Source organism: Talpa europaea (genome assembly GCF_964194135.1).
Source record: "Talpa europaea genome assembly, chromosome: 10".
Taxonomy (NCBI): domain Eukaryota; kingdom Metazoa; phylum Chordata; class Mammalia; order Eulipotyphla; family Talpidae; genus Talpa; species Talpa europaea.
The window spans coordinates 115,893,617-115,904,426 of NC_140077.1; positions in this window are offsets into that span (position 1 = coordinate 115,893,617).

Below are 10,810 nucleotides of genomic sequence, written 5' to 3' on the forward strand. Positions count from 1 at the left end.
GGGGGCGAGTGTGCGCGCGTGTGCGCGTGTGCGCGCGTGCCGGCGGGCGGCGGGTGACAGTGCAGATCCGGGCACGCCGGGGAGCGGCCGGCGCTCTGGACGTGCAGGTGAAGTTCCAGCAGGTTTGGGGTGCGCGCCGCGAACCCGAGGGCGCCCGGAGGTGGAGACGCGGACGTGGCGAGAGCGGCGCCCTCGCCGCCGGGACCGCTCCCTCCCCCGGATCGCCGGCGCGGCCGCCCCCTGCCAGCCGCGGAGCCGGCGCCGGGACCCGCTCGGCAAACGTGGGGTGCAGGCGTCCCCTAGCGGCGGAAGGGGCGCAGGGCGAGCCCGGGCGCTGTGCTTGGCGCGCGGCTTCCGAGGGCTCGCCTGTGGGGGGCTCTGCAGGATTTCTTGGGTCTCGGAGGCCTGAGCCGGAGAGGGCGCAGCCTGACCGAGGCTTCCCGAGGTCTCGCCGCTCCGACTCCCGGTCTCCCCGGCGCCCGGCCCGACAGGGGTCCCCGAAGAACCGCCCTGCGCTCGGCAGCTGCAGCCCAGGCCGGCGGCGAGGGCGCGCGGCTCCCAGCCTGAGCCCGACCCTGGCACCGTCGCCCGCGCTGCCCCCTTGGCCCGGAGCCCTGAACCCCGCCCCTCACCCCTACAACGAAATCCTGTATATTTGCCTTTGAAAAATGCCTCTCAGAATAAGCGCTTTGTTTTCTCCCTCGTGGGGCGACCCGACAGATGCCCCCCCCCCCCTTTGCCTTTTGCTTTGCAGGCGCCCCTGGGTGGGCTGAGGGTTTTGCGAGGCCGCGATTGCATAAATAGCACCGACCGAGGGGGGCTGGGGACGCCTTTGAAGCGCAGAATATGGAGAGATCCTGGTCCCTCCACCCCCCTCGCCCCCCAGCACCGGAGCGGGGAGAGAGAGGCGCGATTCCCTGCAGCCGGGACCTCCCCGCAGCCCCGGGCCCTTCCAGCAGCGCCAACCATCTTGGCCACAGCAAGCTGCTCCTGGACAGCGGGGAAGCGGCTGTCAGCGGAGGGCGGGTTTTCAAAATTAATTTTCGAGAAGGTCCTGGCTGGCCCCGGAGCTGCGCCGGGCGGGGCAGGTTGGCCTCGAGCAGCGGGCGTGGGCGAGGGTGGAGGCCGAGGCTCTCCCACTTGCATTCACACCTGTGGTCCCTAACTTTGAAACTGGGGTCTGGGTTCCTTGCATCCCCCCCTGGTCTGCAAAAGACAGAGGGAAACAAGTTTGTTAACTAGCGCTGGGATAGTTGAGTGTTTGCAGTGATTTAACTTGACTTGAAAGCAATTTGTTTCTCAATCCTCTTATTATTGCAGTGTGCCCAGAGCTCTGAGAAGAGGAGACCTTTTTTAAAAAAGGAAATGGCAGAAAAAAATTAAAATTGTCGATAAGGAGTCTTTCCAAAGGCCAGGCTTGAACGAGCGGTTCTTGGCACGTTCCCAGGGAGCGGGGCGCGAGCTAAAGGCCTGCTGGGCGCCGGTGCCCCTGGGTGATGCCCCTGGGTGGCCACGAAATAGGCTCTTCTGGAGCCGGGCGACCTAGCTGAGAGGTGGGAAGGCGAGGCCTGGCAGCCAAGGCCATGGCCAGTGGGTTAGTTTTCGTGCATCGACAGTAAGGAATGTTGACTGGAGTTTCTGCCAGAGATTTATAGCAGGTGGTACCTCCGTTCGCAGTAACCCTTTCGACGCCGGGTGCCAGCCTGGAAGCCAGGCAGACAGCACCCCAGTCTGGTGGCTGAGGATGCTAGACGTTCCATTAAGCACCATTCTCCTGATGCTGAAGGAGAAATGTCCTCTTCCATTTTGTTTAACCTGCCCGATCTGGGTGGTTTACCATTTCAGTGTCTTTTTAGTTATCTAACAGGGCCAGCATTTTGTTAAACTCTAAACAGTGAATTAAAAGCACCGAGGAGCTGGAGCAGCCCTCTAATGCAAAATGACAAATTGCACTTAAGCAATACATGAACAAGAAAATGATTTATGGATTTCTACAATGGTCTGAGCAAATGAAAGCAACATGAATTATACATCCTAATGCTCACGATATCATTTTCTAATAATACTGTTTCAGTCCAGATGCTTTACTCTCATCCCTTCCCTAAGACGTATTGATCCGTAAGAGGCCCAGGAATATTTTTAAATCAGGCATCGGTGCTAGACACTGGTTCCAGATATGTATATATTTTTTTGAGTATGAGGTGGGGGAGCGTGAGGAACATCGAACTTGCAACCTGGTCAGCCCCCACACCTGATGTTCTGCAGTGACACACTTGTGGTCCTTCGGAAACTTCATTTTATTCCATACTTTCTTTCGGGATGCAAATAACTAGATCCATTCTGCAATGACCAACTTAATTACATCATGACCTCTGTGTTTGAAAATCAGAATGCATTACCTCATCTTCCCCTTTTCTCCCATCGCTTTGAATACGCAGTGAAAAACCTGTTTTCTCCAAAATGTCTCATCCTCTTCGTGTCTGTTTATCCTATTTTTTTTTTTTTTAGAACATCGTTTAGTTGCTTAGTGTGTTAAAGACACACCTGAGTTAGTAAAGAGGTCAGGTGTCTTTGCTGTTTCGGCCTTAGTAGACAAAACAGATATTAAGATGGTCTTAAATTACAAATATTAAACAAGTCAAATTAAAATTTTAAATGGTGCTGGATTTTTTGGTTCGGATGTTTTTAAATCCTGGTACCTTCATGTGATGATGAGGGCTCACAGCATTTTACTTAACCATTTGTGGCTTGTATGTAAGTATTTGGGGGCATTTGGAAGTTTAAGTGAAGGCAGTGTCTTTAACAGGTACTCAACCATATGGAAACTTCTAATTACTCAGAGGCCTCCAGAGCCAAATTATTAGGCTTAATCTTAATTATCCAGGTTTATAAAAAAAAAGAAAAAGAAATTGAATCCCAGCTTCTGCTTTTGACAGCATTAATAATCACTCTTACTGAAAGATTACTGAAATCAATGATGTGATTAGGATTGTAAATAAGAACTACAAGACATCACATTTAAAAAGCCAGCTGCTTTGCAGGCAGGGATGATGTGTGGGTTTTACTGATGGAGCTCAGAGGTAGAAATGAAGCTTTCAACTTGAGGTCGATAGAGAACAATTTCAAAAATTAATTGCAAGCTCTGATTAAGTTGATATGGGTAGGAGAAAAGGGGCCTAGAATTCTTGTTTTCTGCCCCAGTGGGGTAGCTTCTTATTTGACAGTGAGTTAATCCATTCAGCATAAACTGGTACTTGTCTGGCAAGTATAAATGTTTTCTTAAGGGGACGCCCCTTGATTTTATAAACACAGGATGTGGTTTCCCAAATTATGATTAGGGTTATAAGTCACGGAGTTATTTTCTAAAGAGTTTGAGAATTTTATTGGAGACAAACGCCATGGAAGGAATATCAAACACAGCTTGAGAATTCCATTAGTAATTAGAATTACATTAGAATTACAGCAGTGAATCAGGATAAATAGTAAAATATATGCTTCAATATGAACAAAAAAAGAAAACTCACAGTTTGACAGTCTAGTAGCATCACTCCATAAGAAACCTGATTTACATGATATCTTGTTTAAATAGACTTGGCAGTGCTATATGTAAAGTGACTTGTTTATTACACTTGCTTATTTTATGTATTCGTTTTTGGTGTGTCTGCCTGTTTTTCATCAGGCAGCGTGCACCGAGCATTCTTACAGAATGCTGTAGGTACCATCATCCCAACATTAGAGATGTATCCTGGGGATGCTCAGAATTTCAGGAACTCACTAAGTTCATACAAAGTTCCAATCCGGGTCCCTTAATGCTCATGTTGAGGCTCATTTTATTTCACCATGAAGTTCTTCTGGTCTATTTGAGTTGCATTTACTTAGGCGGTTAAAAAAAAAAAAAAGGTGAATGCGTTTCATTCACCTTAGAGATGTGTTTCATCCAGATTTTGGACTGACAGAAGGACTGTTTTTTTCCCTAGTCAAACGGTGAGTCTATCTTTGAGTTGCTCCATGGAGGGATTCATAAATATAACTGTGGGTGTTTGCGTGTGTGTGAGAGATGTTTTGTCAGGAAACCAGAGCTTGAATATGTTTTCTTACAAATGAATGAGCAGTCACCTCATTCTGGTAAGAAAATGACTAACTTGGGGATCATAGATTTAAATGATTGAAAATGGAAGTGGAAATTAACAAAACAAACCTGTCCAAACAGAAATCACCTGTGCTTCTCCGGAAACACCATGGTGATCAAGTGGTACTGGCAGCATCACCCAATCCATCAGAGGTTCAGAGCCCCGAGGAGCACAAAAAGTGACCCCTTTGAAGAAATGTAAACATCCATACACATTTTGTATTTATTTCTGCATCGGACTTTAATTTAAAATGCCAACGGTTTCCTTAAGCAAAACCTCAACGCTAGTCACTTCTTCATTGTAACTCAGAAAAAGGTTGTTTCAGTGAGGAAATTCTGAAAACCAAACAGCTCACTTTATTTCATAATCTCCTGCCAGCAGAAAATGGAAGGGAATCGTTTAAAAAAATAATTTTAAATAGGAAGAGAAATAAAGGAAGATTGTGGAATCTTATCTACATACTGTTAATAAAATATGGATTGTTACTTTGGTAATGAGCACACAGAAAAAATATAGGTCTGGTAGACGTGTACCCAGTAGTTTCTGGCATGTGCAGTGCGGATCTCATGTTGGTGCTGGAGTTTACTCATTTCTCAAGGAACTGCACGGGGCAGCGATGACAGGTAAATCATGAAGAACACAAACTTGGGAACTTAACCAAATTGGACTCAAATCCCTGCTTTCCAAATATTTGAACTGGCCCAATTACTTAACTTCCCTGAAACTCTCAAAGTGTGTGAAATGTTCTGACATCAGTTAAAACAGGATCACACACAGGCCTGTTGAGTCATGGAGAGTCTGTATTTGTAAAACTCCCAACCCATCGCTGACTCTCAGAAGACATTCTTCTTCTTCTTCTTAAGATTTACTTTTATTTATTTATGAATACAAGAGCTGGGGTGTAGGCTAGAGGTGCAGGGAGGGGGAAGTGAGAGAATTCACCAGAGACAGAGTGGGGAGCAGAACAGGCCCGATCCACTGAAATACACTGCTGAGGGGAGCAGCCGGGAGTCAGGAGAGGTCTGGTGGGTCACATGGGTCAGCAACCTGACTGGGGATTGAACTCAGGCTGCAGTGGCTGCTGATAACTTGATAGCACTGAGACTTAACCCCTACGCCACCAGGGAAGCCCGGTAGACATTATTATTATAGCCAGATGGTTTGGGAGAGGTTGTTCATAAATAAGGTACTGGTCAAGGTTAGTTGGTGTTTGTTTTTTGGATGGTTTTATTTTATTTATTTATTTATTTATTTATTTATTTATTTATTTATTTATTTATTTTGTTTTATTTTAAGATTTATTTGTTTATATAAGAACCCGGGTACAGGCCAGAGGTGTGGGACAGTGAGAGGAACCTCCAGAGACAGAACGGGGAACAGAACAGGCAGACTGACTGAAATACACTGCTGAGGGAGCAGTGGGGAGACAGGGGAGTCTACCATGCCATGTGGGCATTTCCCTGGCCTGCAGGGGATCAAACCCGCGCTGCAGAGGCTGCAGATGGCTTCACAGTGCTGTGCTCAACCACCTGGGCCACCAGGGAGGCTCCCGGGTGGTTTTATTTCCTTTATGAAATACAAACTACTGTGAGTTGCAAAACCACTTTACATTGTGCCTGTTTTGCAAAAAAAAAATAATATTTTATAATATTGAAGACTAGATACAAATAATCAATGAAGAAGACGAACCTCAATTTTGATGAAGTTTCAAAACATGAAATCAGTGATGAGCTTTTCTTTTCTTTTCTTTTTTTTTTAAAGATTTATTTATTTATTTATACAAGCACTGGGTACAGTCAGAAGCGCGGGAGGGTGAGAGAATTCACCAGAGCCAGAGCGGGGAGCAGAGCAGGCAGAAGGACCGAAGGACACTGCTGAGGGGAGCAGCGGGCGGCAGGAGAGGTCTGCGCGCCATGTGGGACTTTCCTCCGGTGGGCGGGGAGCAGCCGGGAATCGAACCAGTGCTGCAGAGGCTACAGGCAGCTTCTCAACCCAGCGCTCAACCGCTGCTCCACCCGGGAGGCCCAGTGATGAGCTTTTCTTACAATCAAATTGTTTTCACACTTCTGTTTGACTTTTGCCAGTTAAGTTTAAAATTTCCATAAGTTTCTGTGCTCAGATGGATCTACGGATCGTTGTTGAAAATTCAATAACAGCATGGCTTTTTCATTGTAAAATACTGTGTTTCTCATTTGTATATTTATATTTTAAGAGTTAAAGACTCTTATTTGATAGATTCACTTATTTCCCTTCCAACTCCTTGGTGTAAAGTATGAATACTTACCATTCCTGCTGATGAGCACTGAAATGGGCAAAATGTCCAAGAAGTTGGTGCAAATCAGTTGCTTCAAGCAGCGCGCTTTAGGATGACCCATTCCGAGCCTCAGACCTCCGTTGTGTTTGGCTTGCTCTGCAGCCATCGCCCCTGGCATCTTCTGCCTAGTGCTGTTGTTTGGAGTGTGCTGTCCCTCTTGAGGGGCTGGAGGCCGACAGAATGGAAGGTCGGCATCGCCATGCACCTGTGTCTCGAGGATTCCTATTCAAGGTGATAAAGGATAGGCATAAAAAGGTTTAAGGAGCTTCCTTAAACCATAGGAAAGCCTAGTTCAAAGGTGTAAGGACTGTCAGGGCCGCCAGCGTGGAGGGCCAAGACTAGGCAGGAATAATGAAGCAAGGACGGTGCCACGGGCCCTTGCACTGCAGGATCTCGCCCGGTGACCGAGCGCAGCGGGAGACACGCATGATGGCAAAAAGCTTTTCTATGGAGATCATAAAAACAGCACATTGCTTTTTTGACTGCTGAGTAATATTCCATGGTGTATATGTACCACATCTTCTTGATCCAGTCATCTATTTTTGGGCATTTGGGCTGTTTCCAAAGCTTAGCTATTGTCAACAGTGCTGCTATAAACATAGGGGTGCAGGTGCTCTTTGGAATTAATGTTTCTGTGTCCTTTGGGTAGATACCTAGGAGTGGAATTGCTGGATCCTATGGAAGCTCTATGTTTAGTAGCAGCAACATGGATGGAGCTAGAAGGGATCATGCTCAGCGAAATAAGTCAGAAAGAAAAAGAAAAATACCAGATGGTCTCACTCATAGCAGGAATTTAGAAAACCTAAATAAGAGACCAGGAAAAAGACTAATCAATACAAAGTAAAAATCAAAATCAACAAGCAACTATAAACCAGAGACACACTAGGGCGGTGGGAGGAAGGACTAGAGTCAAAACAAGGGGGGAGGTGCAATTGTATGGGGAATATAACCAGAATGAAAATGCATACATTGTGCAAAGATGAAAAAAGATGTAAGAATTATATAAAATAAAATATTTAAATAAAAAGCAAACAAACAAAAAACCCCAGCACATGACTGTTTTAAATCATGCGCCCCTAGCCGGACTGTGGACTGAGTTCCTTACATCTGTGAAGCAGCCAACGTCCATGTATTAGGACTTGATTTAATCCTCCCCAGCCCCCTGCCCCTGCGAGAACTTGGCCCAAGCCAAGGTCTGCTGAGATGGTTGGTCCTGGTTCCGCTTGCTCTCCCGAGCCTGCCTCGGCGGGGCCTCAGCCTAACAGGCTCTGAGGAGACCTCCTGTGATGGCACACCCGTTGGCACACGAGCTTGAGGGCCGCGCCTACTGCTGTTACTATAGGAAAGCGCCGATTGCTGATTTTCTCCACACACGATTTTAACTTTGTCTGGTCAAACTACCTAACCAAGGGTTTCACAAGAACCCCTTTGTCTCCTGCTGGACAGCACGAGAGGGGAGCCTCGCTCGAGCGCAAGAAGCGCAGCAGATGCTGGGATGGCCATCCTTGATGCATTTGCTGGCTGCCATCGCTGACCAGCACTTAGTAGCCATTTGCTGACTAAGGGAGTGAAGGCTCAACCTTTAAACTTTCTATTATTCATCTCAAAAGATATTTTTAAGATGTTATACTCAATTCCATAAGTTGTGTTTGCAGTAATCTGCACGTGAGAACAATGGGTTATTGCAAAGGAAACTTACCTAGGATGGAAAGTCCAGTACCCAGTGCTAAGAGTGTGTTAAAAACACGTTATCGCTGGTTTACAACTCATTAAATTCCCTCCCTCTGTGTCCAAGCTACTGCTGCTACTCAGAAGGGATAGATCGTCTTACGCCATTTTATTTTCTAATTTTTATCTTATTTCTTATACACGATGTTGACTTTATCTATATGAGTAGAGCAAGGACATTGACTAGTAATTGTGAAATGTCTCCAACCTTCACTGGGCATGAGGAAAAGCAAGGGGTCCTCTGCTAGTAGATTACATTTAAAAAAAAAAATGGCCTGAATGTTAAGCCAGAAATGACCCCATTCACATATGGCTTCTTCTGGCTTCTATGGTCTTCAATGTCCAGAAATGGGCAGAGCTTGGTTTCAAAAAGGACTTTTGGTTATTATATTTTTTTCCTTTCTTTGCTTATTCTCCAGCTTTCTTATTTCATCACTGACAGACCCACCTTATTTATGGTTTAGAGATTATGGAATTTAGAAATAGTCTGTAATTAGGTTTGAAATTACTTTATATGTTTGGGATTAAGAGTAATCAGTGAGGCTTTTCCTGGGCTGGTAAACCGGGATGAGTCGCCCAGGATGAAAGTTTTTATGTGTAAATGTAAAGCACATACAACACACAGAAGAAAGAAAGACTGTGTTTATACTATAAGAAAAATATAAACCTCTCAGTGAAACACGGTAGAGCATTCAAAGTGAGTGATGTTATATGAAAAGTTTAGTTTTTCTTCTTTTTTTTAAAGATTTATTTTTATTTATTTATTTTATTTATTTATACAAGCACTGGGCACAGTCAGAAGCGCGGGAGGGTGAGAGAATTCACCAGAGCCAGAGCGGGGAGCAGAGCAGGCAGAAGGACCGAGGTACACTGCTGAGGGGAGCAGTGGGCGGCGGGAGAGGTCTGTGCACCATGTGGGACCCTCACCCAGTGGCCAGGGATCGAACCCCGCGCTCAACCGCTGCGCCACCGGGGAGGCCCTAGTTTTTTTTCTTATACAAAATGCGAAGCTGACTTCCAGATGGATCGTGAGGTTTAATTAAAAATGTAAAACCTGGGATAACTAATCTATTATATTGATCATTTACATCACACCAGGTACCGTTCCTAAAGCAGGCTAACATGATGCCATTCAGCTCTACTGAAGACAGAATACAAAACAAAACCAAAATTATCTGAAGAACCCAAAAATGGGACTCTCTTCCACAGTGTGAGACACTCAAATGGAGACCAGTGAACCTCCTGGAAGCTCCTCTAGGAAGCCACTCTCCCCTGAAGCTGCTGATGGTGGCCACGCAGGTGATTCTGGAAGAGGAAATCCAGGCTTGGAAGTTTTGACCCCCATGTATTACAGGTATCCCTCACTTTTCAAAATTTTAAGTGATACCATTTCACTTTTATGAAAGATTTACGTTGGTACCTGTCTTCCCCAAACAGAAGAAGACCCAAGAGGATTTCCACCGTTAAGACAAAGGGTGATGCCAGGAAGGCTCCTCCCAGTCTTGGCCAGAGCTGGTTAATACCGGCTGTGGATTTATCAGAGAACTCCTGCTTTACTCTATGTGAGTATGTTTAGGATTTTGTTATTTGGCAGTCATTGACAGGTTATGTTTGGGTCTGGGAAAACTCACCTTTTTTTTTTTTTTAAGATTTATTTATTTATTTTTATACAAGAGCTGGGGTACAGGCCAGAGGCGCAGGAGGTGAGAGGATTCACCAGAGACAGAGCATGGAACAGAACAGGCAGACAGACCGAAATACACTGCTGAGGGGAGCAGCGGGGAGACAGAAGAGGTCTGCTGGGCCATGTGGGAATCTTCCTGGCCAGCCGGGAATCAAACCCACGCTGCAGAGGCTGAGGACAGCTTTACAGCGCTGCGCTCAACCCACTGCTCCACCTGGGAGGCCCTCAACAATTTTTCACATGTATATTTTTTACACTTTAAAAGGACAGGTTTATTAGGAAAAGGAGAAAAGGAAAAAGAAAAAAAAAAACAAAACAGAGGCACCTGGCTTGACACAGGTGGGTCTAGCCAGGAGAGCGGCTACTGCTCCTTTGCAGAGGGGAGAGGTTGTGAACAGAAACATGTGCATAGTCCCGGGCAGTCAGGGAGCGGCCATTTCTTCATGTAAATGAAAGGTGATTGTGTCTTCCCTTTACTTCATTTCAGTCTATGGAAGGTTTCACAGGATGCTGTACTTCTGGAAAGTGGGGGAAACCTGCACTGCACAGTAAGTTCCTTTTGATATTGGAAAGAGGGGAGTTAAGATAGTCAGCCTTTCAATATGCCCTTCATCTAAAGGACACATAAATCCTTTTTACTTATTTGTTGTTGTTGAGATTGAAGAAATTCTTTTAAGGGGCTTCTTCCAGTTGGAGATTTTTCAAATAGGAACCTGTTTCCAGATTCCAGCTAGAGAGGGCTTTTGGAAAACCGAAATCTGTTTCTAACATTTATAGATCCTTGACAATCTCTTCTGCTTGGAAAAGTAAGCTACTGTTTGTTTTGTGATTATTTCTTACTGAAATTCAATTTTTCTAAATATTCTCTTCATTTATATGTTAATATTTTGTTCCTCTCAGATTAGCTATTTGTGTTTTTCTAGAATTAAAAAACATAAGATGTTTATCTCTGAA